We start from the raw sequence: 15,547 nt of genomic DNA on the forward strand, positions 1-15,547 counted from the left end.
CATACAATGGCATCTTTAAGGAGAGACTGGGCAGAGCTGAAGTTATTGTAACTGACTGGGATGTGATAGAGGTTGCTGTGCCAGTCTTCTCAAATACCTAGGGGAAGTAAAGTTCAGCAAGCAAGTTATTGATAACTTTTATTATACTAACTTAATACTTTTATGATTAGCTCTCCAGAGTTACATTTCTGAGGCCTTCACCAGTTTGGCAGGCAGGTGGATTATAACTCACGAAAGCTAGTCACAAATGTATGGTTAGGTCAACTAAAATGTATACCCCCTTCCTATCAAGTTACTAAATTCCAGAAGGGGAATTTCAAACCAGTCCTTATGCCTTATGCCTAGATCTATGGTAAGGCCCCGCCTGGAATACTGTGTGCAATTCTGGAGGCCGCATTATCGCAAGGATGTGCTGAGACTGGAGTCGGTCCAGAGAATGGCCACCCAGATGGTCTCGGGACTCAAGGATCTCCCGTACGAAGAACGGCTAGATAAATTACAGCTATACTCACTCGAGGAGCGCAGAGAGAGGGGAGACATGATCGAGATGTTCAAGTATCTCACGGGCCATATCGAGGCGGAGGAAGATATCTTCTTTTTCAAGGGTCCCACGGCAACAAGAGGGCACCCATGGAAAATCAGGGGCGGGAAACTGCGCGGTGACACCAGGAAATTCTTTTTCACTGAGAGGGTGGTTGATCGCTGGAATAATCTTCCACTTCAGGTGATTGAGGCCAGCAGCGTGCCTGATTTTAAGGCCAAATGGGATCAACATGTGGGATCTATTCACAGAGGAAAGATAGGGGAGGGTCATTAGGGTGAGGAGACTGGATGGGCCGTGGCCCTTATCTGCTGTCTATTTCTATGTTTCTATGTCCTGGATTTCTGACAACCTCATTCTGATACATTAGGGCAGTGTTCTTCAACCACCGGTCCATGGACCAGTGCCGGTCCACAGAAATTTCCTGCCGGTCCACAGGGCCAGCACGTGCATCAGGCCCAAAACAGTGTTCTTCAACCGCCAGTCCACGGTGTGATTGATGCAGCGTTATCTTCGAGCCAGCTCCCTCTTCCTAACTGATTCAGTGCACAAAGCCACGGGCAGTGACTCCTACGGGCATACTGCGCCTGAACTGGAAGCCTCTCTCTGACATTGCAACATCACAGGGAAGGATTCCAGATGAGGCACGGAACGTGCAAGGTGCAATTAGTATTATGGGGGCGGGGTCTGCCGGTCCACAGAAATTTCCTGCCGGTCCACAGGGCCAGCACGTGCATCAGGCCCAAAACAGTGTTCTTCAACCACTGGTCCACGGACCGATGCCGGTCCACAGAATAATTCTTTTATGTCTGCCGGTCCATAGGTGTAAAAAGGTTGAAAAACACTGCATTAGAGGATCCTTCAGCACTGATTTTAAAAGGTAGAATCAGGGACTGCACACATTGTACTGCTTTAGGATGTAAGATTGAAGCCAGACATGCCAAAATGTCTCCCTCCTAGAACTGGATAATTTGGCAGCAACCCTGGCAGCCTGAAAAAGCGAGAGGAAGCTGCCATTAAGAAAACCCATACTTGTTCCTTGACTTTTATTTATAGGTGACTGATAAAAAAACCTCTCTGATCATTATGTGATTTAGGGCACTGGGGGATGGTAGGTGAGAAGAAATACTAAGGGCTAGATTCACAAAGCAAACTGATTGTGTACCGATCAGTTTGCGACCCCTTTGCGACCTGATTGCCCTCCGGCCTTATTCACTTACCTCTCTGCCGACCATCCTCCGATCCGTGCATGCAAATGAGGGGAATGGCATGCAAAGTAGGCAGGGACGCGATTCACTAAACAAAACCCTGCAACACCGACTGGGCTGGCCAATCATAAACAAGCGACTGCCCTGCCTTGTGCCGCCATGCTCTCTGCCCTGTCAGCCCCGATCTCCTGCTGCCCCGGATCTCCTGCCTGCCCCAACCGCCACCTGCCCCGACTCTCCCACTGTTCCCTGCAGTGGTTTTAACCCGCGGGCTTAAGCGGGTTAAAACCACAGGCTCCAAAGGATGTTAAAAAAAGAAAAAAAAAAAATCTCTGCCAGGCCCGGAGGTCCAGCTTATGTGCAGACCATCTACAGATGGTCTGTGCATGCGCTGGGATCGCTATTGAGTGATCCAGGGAGGCAGTTGGGGTTGTGATTCCGATTGCCCTCATTTGCATGAGGGCAATTTGTGAATCAGCCCCCTGGACACGGATCGGATCGGATCCCTCACGGATTGGATCGGATCCGTGTCCTTAGTGAATCTAGCCCTAAGAGGCATATGGAGAAAGGGACAGACAGAATCAGAGGGAGCACAAATTGTTGATTGAGATTTATTATTTGTCTTTTCCAATTCCAAGTTATATTGCCCTATAATCTAGGTTGTATGTCAAGTAATGACATGGGGGTCCTCAAATTCAGTCCGCGAGGTCCACAACCCAGCCTGGTGTTCAGGATTTCCACAATGAATCCTGAAAACTAGGATGGATTGTGGCCCCCAAAGACTAGATTTGGGACCCCTGTCATTGCTTAGATCAGTGTTTTTCAACCTTTTTACACCTAAGGACCGGCAGAAATAAAATAATTATTTTGTGGACCGGCAAACTACTATGACTAAAATTTTTTAAAAAAACATCGCCACCCCGTCCCCGCTTGCTCGGTCTGCAAACCATCTGATCCCATCAGCATAAGCCTCAAATAGTTATGATTTTATATTGAACATATTTTATTAAAGTATAAAAAGAAACAATATTTTGTACAATTGTCATTTTATAAATACAAATAATACAGGGCAAGGATCAACAAAACTCCCGTCTCTCCTCCCCTTCACATATATCCCCTCTACTATCAAGAAAACTGAATAAGCTAAATTATTATAGAATGCAACACAAATATCATGCTAACAGAATACCGCAGTCACACATGGCAGGAATGGTGTTAGGGGGAGTGCAACTAGGGCAACTGCCCCCTGGTCAGAGAGAGCCCTAAGCCAGCTGGAAGCTAAAGAAGCACTGCCTGGGCTTTGCACTCCCCAGTTATGTCTAACATCAGCTCTAGCAGGATGAATATTTCAAATCTGATATATTCTAATCACAAGATAGAAATAAAATTATTTTTTTCTACCTTTTGTCGTCTCTGGTTTCTGCTTTCATCATCTTTTCACTCTCTTCCATCCAGCGTCTGCCCTCTGTCTCTTCAATCCAGCATCTCCCCCTTCCATATGGTATCTGCCTTCTTTCTATGCCCCTCTCCCCTATTCATTCAGCCTGTGCCCCCTCTCTCCTTTTTACATGATTCATTCTGCTCTCTTCATTTTTATCTCTCTTACACCAGATCTAGCATCTTTGTCCCTCTCTCCTTATTTCTCATCTGACCCCCTTCCCAGCGTCAATCTCTCTCTACTTTCTCATTCCTCTGTCTCTCTCCTTTCCCTCATCTGATCTCTCCATTCCATCCTGACTACTTCCCCTCTTCTAATCTCCCTGTCAGCTGTTTCCTTCCTATTTTCCTCCTCCCTTATCCAACAGTAACTCTCTTCCCTTCCCTTTCCCTTCTCCCCTGTCCAGCAGTACCCCTTCTCCCTTCCTTCCTTCCCTCTCCAGCAAATGTTTCCTCTTTTTAAGCTAGCTTCAGCTCTGTGTGCTTTTAACTTTGGCACAAAGCTGCCCCTAAGCAGTAGTTTAGCCGCGGTTTCATGAGGCAGTCTTGGGCCCTTTGGTAGGCAGGCCCACATCGCATCATCGAAGCTGTCTCATGAAACCATGGCTAAGCTACTGCTTAGGGGCAGCTGTGTGCCAAAGTTAAAAGCACACAGAGCTGCCGCTGCTGGTCTGGGGGTGAGGAGACAAACACGGCAGGAGTCCCGGCATAGCGACAGCAACAGGAAGTTGCAAGTCAGTTGACACTGGCACTTTTGTTGCGGCGGGGACCAGAATCCTTCACGGACCGGCAAGATTTTTTTGCGGACCGGCACCAGTTCATGGACCGGCGGTTGAAGAACACTGGCTTAGATTAAAGGCAACAACATGGAAATACAATTGCATAAATATTCATTGTGGAAATCCTGAAAACCAGGCTCCATCACTGGATTTGAAGACCCCTACAGCAGAGACTGAAGTGACATACCCAGAGTCACAAAGAGTGTCAGTGGGAGAGGTGGAATTTGAACTGTGGCTTCCCTTGTTTCTAACTTGCTTTTCTAACCCCTGAACCAGTAGTTCCCAAAACTGGATGCGAAGAATTGCAAAGGGACTTGAACAAATTGGGGGAATGGGCGGCGAGATGGCAGATGAAGTTCAACGTTGAGAAATGTAAAGTATTGCATGTTGGAAACAGAAACCCGAGGTACAACTATACGATGGGAGGGATATTATTGAATGAGAGTAACCAAGAAAGGGACTTGGGGGTAATGGTGGACATGACAATGAAGCCGACGGCACAGTGCGCAACAGCCGCTAAGAAAGCAAATAGAATGCTAGGCATAATCAAGAAGGGTATTACAACAAGGACAAAAGAAGTTATCCTGCCATTGTATCGGGCGATGGTGCGCCCGCATCTGGAATACTGCGTCCAATATTGGTCTCCGTACCTTAGGAAGGATATGGCGTTATTCGAGAGGGTTCAGAGGAGAGCGACACGCTTGATAAAAGGGATGGAAAACCTCTCATACGCTGAGAGATTGGAGAAACTGGGTCTCTTTTCCCTGGAGAAGAGGAGACTTAGAGGGGATATGATAGAGACTTATAAGATCATGAAGGGCATAGAGAGAGTAGAGAAGGACAGATTCTTCAAACTTTCGAAAAATAAAAGAACAAGAGGACACTTGGAAAAGTTGAAAGGGGACGGATTTAAAACGAATGCTAGGAAGTTCTTCTTTACCCAACGAGTGGTGGACACCTGGAATGCGCTTCCAGAGGGCGTATTAGGGCAGAGTACAGTACAGGGGTTTAAGAAAGGATTGGACAATTTCCTGCTGGAAAAGGGGACAGAGGGGTATAAATAGAGGATTACTGCACAGGTCCTGGACCTGTTGGGCCGCCGCGTGAGCGGACTGCTGGGCATGATGGACCTCAGGTCTGACCCAGCAGAGGCATTGCTTATGTTCTTATGTTCTGTCCTGGGGGTCCCATCTAGCAATCGGGTTTTCAGGATGTTCACAATGAATATTCAGAAGAGATTTGCATACACTGCCTCCTCTGTATGCAAATCTCTCATGAATATTTATTGTGGATATCCTGGCTGGTTGAGGAGCCCCCCCCCCCCCCGGACAGTTTTAGGAACCACTGCACTGAGCTATTTTCCACTCCATACTCCATTGATTCTCAAACCACTCCTGGGGGACCCCAGCCAGAGGTATAGTGGAACTGGGAGCATTTCTGAAAATGCTACCCTGGAGGATCTGGATTTCATCTTTCTACCTAAGAGCCTAAATTTAGTTTCCAGAACCTCCCTCCCACATTTTCCTGTGTCATTGGTACCTATGTGTACTAAAACAGCTGACTCCTCCCCAGCACTATCTAAAATCCTATCTATGTGATGCGTGAGGTCTGCCACCTTCGCACCAGGCAGGCAAGTGACCAGGCGATCCTCATGCCCACCAACCACTCAGCTATCTACATGCCTAATGATCAAATCACCAATTCCAACAGCTGTCCTAACCCTTCCCTCCTGGGCAGAAGCCCCAGGAGACAATCCTCGGTACGAGTGGATATTGCATCCCCTGGTGGGCAGGTCCTAGCTACAGGATTATTTCCTACTTCACCAGGGTGATGCTGTCCTTCTAGGAGACCTCACTCCAGGGCAGCACAGGGACTACCAGACTGAAGGTGGGACTTCTATACAACATCACCTCAAAGCCGCAACTCAGGTGCCACTTACAAAATCAGATTCAAACCCAAATATGTACACCTATAAATAATGAAGTACATATGAATATGCAAAATGCGAGAAAAAAGACCTCAGAGACCTTTTTCAGGCAACAATGCTGCTTATACCAAACGAATGTGACAGGTCATGTCTCATTCATTGGTCTTTGAAAAAAAAACTTCCAAATGCTAAAGCTTAATTTTATCATCTTTAATTTTTAACTTTTTTTTTTTTGTTTTCAAATATCCGTTTAAATAAATTCACACAACGATAGCACTAAATTTAATTAACAGCACTTATCTATAGTGGTTGGACTGCACAATGCTGAAAAATCAGCACCGAGATAATAAAGCTTTAATTTCATTCACCTTTAATATCACCTTTAAGCTTTAATATTTTGGTGCTAGTGTTTCAGTGTGGCAAAATCCATAATTAAGTTAGAGAATCTGGGCCACTATGTGCAAACAGTGCACATTATTAACAACGTTTATTTCAATAGGGGAAAAAATGACACAAACTTCTGTCTGTCCATCCCTACGGTCCTCAAGAGGTATCTACATTTTAGAAATCAAAGGCAACATGCACTTATTTTTTTAATTTCTTAGACAATGCTTGTGTTTTCATCATACAAGTAAATCAAATTGAATGAAGAGAGGGGAGGGGAATAAAAAGAAAGAAAGAGGGAAAGGGATGGAAGTAATGCTGCTGAGGGCAGAGAAAGAGCAAGAATCCCAGGTGAAAGGCAGGGAGTGGCACAGGAGGAAGGGACTGTTAAGGGAACATACTGGCATACAGCCAATATGGGAGGGGGAAGGGCAGGAGAGGCAGGGTTAGGAAGCAGAGCAGTCAAAGCGCCTACAGTAGAAGTGAATGACCTTTATACACATCCATTGTTTTGCTATGCCCCATTTCTTTACCTGCTGAAAAGTTTCCTGGAGACACCTAAAAAACATATCTGTTCCTGAAGAACTTAGGTAGTTTATTTGTACAATCTTTTCCACAATAACTGATCTCTAGAGCTGTTAGTCACTAGTTTTTAACTTTGTTAGTTCTACTCAATTTGTAGCATTTTTAATCATTGTAAACCGCATAGAACTTCACGGTCCTGTGGTATATAAACTGTTGTTATTATTATTATTACCCTGATATCAAATCTTTTTCATCATGGGCAAATACAGTATTAATTTTACAAGAAGAGTATTACAGTGAAACAGAGCAAATCCAGATCAGAGATTAGATGATGGGGAAAAAAGTTCACAGGGTTGAATGGCATACCCATGTCCCCTCCTCAGAAGCAGAAAACTGGTGAGGAAGTCTGTGGGATTGCTGCATCATCAAGCACCAAAAAGGAATAGTCAGGGAGGATAAGGCCATAGCATAGAGACTAATAATAATAATAATAACTTTATTCTTCTATACCGCCACAATCTTGCGACTTCTAACATAAGAACATAAGAACATAAGCAGTGCCTCCGCTGGGTCAGACCAGAGGTCCATCGTGCCCAGCAGTCCGCACACGGTTTGGCCCAACAGGTCCAGGACCTGTGCAGTAATCCTCTATCTATATCCCTCTATCCCCTTTTCCAGCAGAAAATTGTCCAATCCTTTCTTGAACCCCAGTACTGTACTCTGCCCTATTATGTCCTCTGGAAGCGCATTCCAGTGTCCACCACACGTTGGGTAAAGAAGAACTTCCTAGCATTCGTTTGAATCTGTCCCCTTTCAACTTTTCCGAGTGCCCTCTTGTTCTTTTATTATTCGAAAGTTTGAAGAATCTGTCCCTCTCTACTCTCTCTATGCCTTTCATGATCTTGTAAGTCTCTATCATATCCCCTCTAAGTCTCCTCTTCTCCAGGGAAAAGAGTCCCAGTTTTTCTAATCTCTCAGCGTATGAAAGGTTTTCTATCCCTTTTATCAGACGTGTCGCTCTTCTCTGAACCCTCTCGAGTAACGCCATATCTTTCTTAAGGTACGGCGACCAATATTGGACGCAGTACTCCAGATGCGGACGCACCATCGCCCGATACAACGGCAATTTTGTCTACGATGTCCTTGGTTCTTGCTCCTGGGAGGCAGATCACCAGTCGATCCTCTCTCCCTCCTGCTACGTGGCTGTCCACATGCCTCAGGATCGAGTCTCCCCACTAGGATCGCTGACTTTCCCTTCTTTAATTTTCGCTTCGGTCTCAGGTCAATGTCCTTGGAGTACTTCGCTGCTTCATCTTCTATGTCTTCGATGTGCTTCGCTGTTTCTTCTTCTAGGCATCGACCAGCCATTTTCTCCCCCTCTTGTGATGCTCCTCTGTGGGCGTCTTCTTTGAGGTCATCTGCTTCTTCTTCTCCCTTCCATGTTGGTGTTGGTGTAACTTCGTCTTCCATCTGAAGTTCGTTCTCTTCCACTCTCCTCCTATAGGCTTCCTCAATGAATTTCTCGAGTTCCCTGACTTCCTCCTCAATGTGTCTCTCGTTCATGAAATCTTCAGCTGTCGTGACTGGGTCCTCAGTAGTGTAGAGTCCTTCTAGCTCCTGTATCTTGTCCTCTAGTCGCTTTACTTCCTTTTTCAAGCTTTTCAGCTCCTGACACCGACCGCATACATATGACTGTCTCCCCGAGGCGGTTTATATTCAAGAGAGCTGGACATTTCAGCGAGTTACAATATGCAGATAGTCAGAGGAAATAAAGAGTACATAAACTTTAAGAAAGCGGAAATGTAAGCTGTACAGTTTGCTAAGCGAATATATAAAATATACAGTTTTGCTAGGAAATTTCCGAGATGACCTGTTAGGAAAAGGTCGCGATTTACAAAAAAAAATACAGCGACAATTACAATATACAGCGAAATTTCAATATACAGCAAAATTCCGAGAGACAATTTCAATATACATTGAAAATATCAATATACAGCGAAATTCCGAGAGGGCCTGTTAGGAAAAGGTCGTGAAATTACAGAAAAATACAGTGAAAATTTCAGTATACAGCATAATTACAATATACAGTGAAAATTACAATATACAGCGAAAATTTACAATATACAGTTCGATAAGGATTTTCAAGTGGGGACATATTAGAAGACAGGTCTCGAAATTACAAAATGCGATTTGGTTAGGATTTAGAGGGGGCAAATTTGAAACAAGAAAGAAAAAGAGAAAAAAACTCTTCATCCAACTGCTCGGAGAAGATTCTGTTTAGGTGATATATCTGTCGAATAAGGCAGTATTTATGAGTTTTCTAAAAGCGTTGTAGGTCAGTCTAGCTTTGTTCATCTAGTTGTCTAGCCAATGTTGTTGTTTGTTTGCTTGGTACGTGAAAGTTCTATCCAGAAAGGTTTTGTATTTGCAATTAGTAATGCTTGGGTATGCAAAAAGATAGCAGTTTCTGGTTTGTCTTATAGGACTGTAGAATATGAAGTGAGATAGCAGATATATAGGTGCTAGTCCCCAAACTAGTTTGAAACATATGCAGGAGAACTTGAAGATTATTCGTGCCTCGATTGACAGCCAGTGCAGTAGTTTGTAGTAGGGGGTGATGTGGTCACTCTTTTTTAATCCAAATATCAAGCGGATCGCTGTGTTCTGAATAATTCTAAGTTTCCTCACTGTTTTCTTGGGTATATCCAAATAAACGATATTGCAATAGTCCAGAGTAGAAAGTACTAGTGATTGCACTAGTTATCTGAATGATAATGGGTCAAAGTATTTTTTGATGGTCTTTAATTTCCATAATATCAGGAAGCATTTTTTCACCACTATATTTGTATGTTCAACCATTGTCAGGTGTGTGTCCAGTGTGACTCCCAATATTTTTATTGTATTTGTAATCGGGTAATTGTGGTCTTTTATATGTAACGTTGTGTTGGTAATTTTGTCCGTTATGCTTGCAAGGAAGATTTTTGTTTTTTCTGTGTTAAGTTTCAGTTTGAAGTTGATTGTCCAATGTTCTATTTCGGTCATAATGTGAGAAATGTATTTTGCTGCTATCTTGATGGAAGAAGATATAAGAGAGCCAGTGGTGTAGTAAGGGGGATGCGAACCACCCCAGGCACCAGGTTGGTGGGGCTGCCTGCACCTCTCCGGCCCATCCTACCACACCACGCCACCCTTGTGCCATCCCTCCCCCTACCCCATACCTCCGTATTATCTTTGCTAGCACGAGTAGCTTCTGCCTGTTGCTCATGCCAGCCTGGTTCCCCTTTGAATCCTATCCAGGTCACGGGGCCAGGATGTGGCGTCAGAGGGAAATCCAACGCTAGCGTGAGAAGCATGCTTGCAGAAGCCACTCGTACTGGCGAAGATTAAGAGGTACGGGGGAGGAGTGCAAGTATGGAATGGGGGGGAAGGAGCGGGGGATACGCAATAGGAGTGGGGACATGGAAAGGAGGGCACAGGAGGCGTGCACCCTGCTTTGGGTGCCTCTTACCCTTACTGTGCTACTGAAGAGATCTACCTGAGATAAGAAAACTGTAAGGCAGCTGGTCTACTAGATCCAACATGGAAAGAAAACAAGAAGTAGACCTTATGAAGAATAGCAGCTTTAATTAGTATACTCCCAGAAAGTGGTGCTAACATGGCCCCGTTTTACCAGACTTAGCTGTGTCAGGAGTCAAACAACAAACAAAAAACTATGATAAAATCAAAACTAATAGGATAATACAATAACATAGTAACTAAAAACAAGGTTGATAAAAACAGGAAGTTATTATTTCAGATTAAAAGAGGATTAAAAAAATGGCTTAATCAGGTGGTGACAAACAACAGCTTCCACCAATGCTGAAAGAACTGTTAAAATGGCTCTGAGTAAGGAGGTATACTGATAAAATCAAAACCACATATAAGAAAAAAAACAAAAGTAATGTTAAAACAAAGCTACTGCTGCAATGGTATGAAGATAAATTGTACAAGCACAGTAGTGAAAAAAGTTAGGAAGCTAAAATCTGATGCAATTCATTAAGGCCCCCTTTTACTAAGCAACGTAAGTCAGTGCGATGCAGTAATCGCACTGAAGCCCATAGAGATTTAAAGGGCTTTGATGCAGTTATCGCACTAATTGCCTTAGTAAAAGGGTGTCAAAAATAGCAGAAAAGTGACATCAGAAACTATATTTCAAAGTAATACAGTAATAGCTGTCAGTAATTCACAAAAAACTAACCCTCACTTTTACTAAGCCACGGTAGAGGTTTCTACCATTGTCCGGAGTGCTAAATGCTCCAACCCTGCTTATAGAATTCGGAGTAGCATTGGAGCTTAGTAAAAGAGGGCCTAAATAAAACCACAAAGAATAAAACTGAGCAAATAAAACTACTGACATGATCCTGGGTCTGTTACAATTGTCAATCAAACAAGCCTGTGAACACAACCAAGCTTATATGTGGGATACATGTAATTCATGGCTATTAACTGAAAGAACAAATAAGATAGCCCAAATCACTTAGGGCCTGTTTTACAAAGCTGCACGGCAACAGTCCCAAAGCCCTTTAAATCTCTTTGGGTTTGGGGCTGTTGCCGTGCAGCAGCCGCTAGCGTGGCTTTGTAAAACAGGCCCTTAAAATAAAAAAATGGCCTCTAAAACTGTATAACTCAGAGGTATAATAAGAAAAATAACTACAAGACTTAAAACTAGGTTTAAAACCATTTACAAGTCTCATGTTGCAGTTCCCATGAAGAAGTATGAATTTAAAAGATTCATGGTGGAATCACATTGCAAACCCATTAAAATTTGTCCTGAGATGTTTAAAAGTCCATAACTAGTAAAAATGCTAAGAAAACCCAACTCCAACTGGCAAAAATAAGCTTAAAAACACCTTAAATGTGGTGGAATGCATAAATCTCATTAATATGCATTCCAAAGGCGTCAATGCATTCCGTTGATATTACTGATACAGTCCAACTTCAGAAGAAATCTCAAAGTACAAAAACATCTTTAAGAAAAGCTGAAGACCCACTTAAAAACATCTAAAATGAACTTAAAGCATCTCAGAACATCTAAACTCAATAAGATATGGAGTTTGCAGTGTCATAAAAGATAAAACTGAAAAAATATAAACCTCAATGTAAAAAAGGGGGGTAAAGTCTGATAAATCACCTGGACTGAATGGTATACATCCGAGGGTGCTGAAAGAATTCAAACATGAAATTGCTGATCAGCTGTTAATGATCTGTAACCTGTTGCTAAAATGATCCATAATACCCGAAGATTGGAGGGTGGCCAATGTTACACCAATTTTTAAAAAGGGTTCCTGGGGTGATCCGGGAAATTACAGATCGGTAAGCCTGACTTCAGCGCCAGGAAAAATAGTGGAGACTAATATAAAAAAAAAATTATGGAACATGTAGACAAACATGGATAGAGTCAGCATGGTTCAGCCAAGGGAAGTGTTGCCTCACCAATTTGCTTCATTTCTTTTAAGGTGTGAATCAATATGTGATTAAAGGTGAGTTGATATAGTGTATCTAGATTTTCAGAGAGTTTTTGGCAAAGTTCCTCATGAGAGACTCCTGAGAAATTTAAAAAGTCATGGGATAGGAAGCAATGGTCTGTTATGGATTAGGAATTGGTTATTGGACAAAAACAGAGGGTAGGGTTAAATGGCTATTTTTCTCAATGGAATATGGTATATAGTGAAGTACCATAGGGATCTGTACTGGGACCAGTGCTATTTAACATATTTATAAATGATCTGTAAAATGGATCAAATGAAGTAATTAAAGGTTTCTTTTATTAAGCAGTAGTAGTGAGTTTTACCACAGGTCAGCAAGGAAAATGCTCCAACACTATAGTAATTTAATGAGCATTGGATCATTTTCCATGCCGGCCTCATTATAGGGCTGCCCCTGACCGCAGCATCGCTACCGCAGCTTTGAAAAAGGGACCCATAGGTGCTAAAAGTTACATCAGTTCTATGGCTAGTATAAATATTAATATGTACTTTACATATGTACACATGTAAATTAAGGAATTATAATCTATGCACATACAGTAAGTATGGGTTCTGCCCCTTCTCCACCCCAACTGGATGCCCACTGTAAAAGTGCATGCCATGCAATTTACATTCATGCAATTTACCATTCATGCCAATTTACTTTCATGCCAGTAACTGCGCAAGTGGCCACTTACTGGTGTAAATGACTTAGTAACATACTAACATGCAGATAAAGACCTACACGGTCCATCCAGTTTGCCCCCAAGCTGAAGTCTCTGGCACTCTGTGCAGGTTCCACTTCTTCATGATTAAACAGGGTAGTTGGCAACTTGCCACCTTGCCAACCTCATATAGGCAGTTATATTATGCAATCTTGGAACATAATACCGCAGTACTGTTGCTTTCAGCCCTAAAAATGTCTTCCCCTCTCTCACTGAGGACTAGCATAATTTATTTGCTAATTTCAACTTTATGATTCTACTCCCCCCCCAGGCAATATGCAGCACCTGCAGTTATAACGTGCTTTGAGCGTGGTGTGGGGAGGAATTCTGCATTATTGAACCAAAGTTAAGCACTGAGATGAGATGATCTGTGCTAAGCTAGTACAGTATTCTCTAAAGGTTATTCTGTGCAGAATAGTTTTTATAGAATACTAATTTAGTGCACATTTTTGCATCTAACTTTGGGTGCAAACATGTATGCCTGCCAAAGGCTGGTGTAAAAGCTCATACCCATATGTGGTGACTTTATTTTTTGTGCATACCCATATAATGGCAGTTAGGCACAGAAATAACGGTATTCTATAACACTGTGCCTAAATCCTGGGATGCCCCTCCCTTGGCCATGCCCCTCCCTTGGCCATGCCCCTCCTCTGGCCATGTCCCATTCTGGAGTTGTGTGTGAGATAAGTTAGGTGCATAGATTACAGAATAGGAGCATAGGGAAGTTTCATGTGTAACTACTGACTGTCAATTAATGCATGTTAATGCCAATAATTGATTATCACCTAATTAGCCAATTAGATTATGCGTGGATCTGTGATTGCTGTCCAGAATTGTGCATCCAACTTTGGGAAACTTATACAGAATCTAGTGGGTGATGTACAGCTACTTAATCTCTATCTCTCCTTGCCAGTTTTGGAGCATGGACTGTAGAAACCTGCCTGGTATCGGTCTACTTCCGAACTATAGAAGTTTCCATTGAAGCCCAGTCCAGCCTTGATCTTGATCTGTTTTTTGCCATTTATAGGTCCCAGACTATGAATGTCTGCCTGGCATTGGTCTTACTTTCCAACCTCTGAAGCTGCTGTCAAAGCTCACTCCAGCTATGATGTAATTTAAGTTTTGTATGAATTTGATTTGATCCTTCTTCTTTATATGGATCCTATATGTTTGTCTCACGCATTCTTGAATTCTTTGTCTTCACAACCTCCTCTGGGAGGGCATTCCAGGCATTTACCAGGTGCCTGGATGGATTTTCCAAAACCCAGGTCAGGAAGTACTCAGGTCCAGGCTTTTTCTAAAATACCTTCAGGAGTGTACATATACCTTTTTCTAAAATACCTTCAGGAGTGTGCAGTAAAAGCAGCCATTTTGGAAACATATTTGTGGACAAAATGAACAGTAGCACCTAGCAACTTCATTTTGGAAGTGGTGCCATTTCCACATATATCTGCCTATACATGTAACAATTAAATCCTGAGGTAACATTTTAAATTTGGTTTCATTGTGGAAGTGGAAATAAATGACAGGAGATTAAGGAGAATTACCAGTAATCCCTCATAGAAAGCCCTGACTAAAGCAGCCATTTTATTTCAAAACCTGTGTATGCCTCTAAGGTAGTGTAAAACCCAAGGGGGAATTTCTTTTTCATAGACTGTCCTTAACAAGGAGGAAAAAGGCTCAAATCCCTGTCTTCAGGCAGAATAAATCTTGCTGATAGATGAGATAGCAAGATTTATTCTGCTTGACGACAGGGATCTGAGGCTTTTTCCTCTTTGTTAAGGACAATCTATGGTACAGAACTTCATATTCTTTAGGTTTACAAGAGTTTAGAAAATAGAGTTGGTATATTATTTTGTGCATAGAATAGAACCTACTCTCCTGCATTTTTTGATGGAATTTATTTTTCCCCATTCACATATATTCTCTTTGTGAAAATGGGGAACACGTGTAGGTTTTTGTCCTACCTGAGACCTGCCAAACCACCCATACCACACCCCCATGAAAATATCTGTATGATGTGGATCTCTTGAAAAAAAAAAAAAAAAAAAAAAAGCAGCTTTCTGAAAATGACATTTGTATGTGCAAATTCTGTAAGATGCTTCTAAAAAAGGGCCTTAGCAATTTTGGTATTCTATTCGGCTGCTTCCATTTTACTTAGGGCTCCTTTTACAAAGCCGTGTTAGCGGCTTTATCGTATGCACATTTTTAGCGCGTGATAACCCTCACGATACCCTGCTCAAGAGGAGGCGGTAGCGGCTAGCGTGGCCAGCAAATTAGCGCTAATACGGCTTCGTAAAAGGAGCCCTTAATCATCTGAGAGAGATGATTTTAACATTTTAACCGTAGAGTTATAGTTCATCAAGCTGGCTGGGATGTGGATCCATTAGACCAGTGGTATCCAACGTGTGGACCCTGAAGTCCTCCATTGCAGCCCTCAAGCAGTTGACTGAAATGCTCTTCAAATCTTGTAAATGCATTTCAGTCTTGCTCACTTGATGTTGTAACTGTCAACAA

Source organism: Geotrypetes seraphini, chromosome 11 (assembly GCF_902459505.1).
Source record: "Geotrypetes seraphini chromosome 11, aGeoSer1.1, whole genome shotgun sequence".
Taxonomy (NCBI): Eukaryota; Metazoa; Chordata; class Amphibia; order Gymnophiona; family Dermophiidae; genus Geotrypetes; species Geotrypetes seraphini.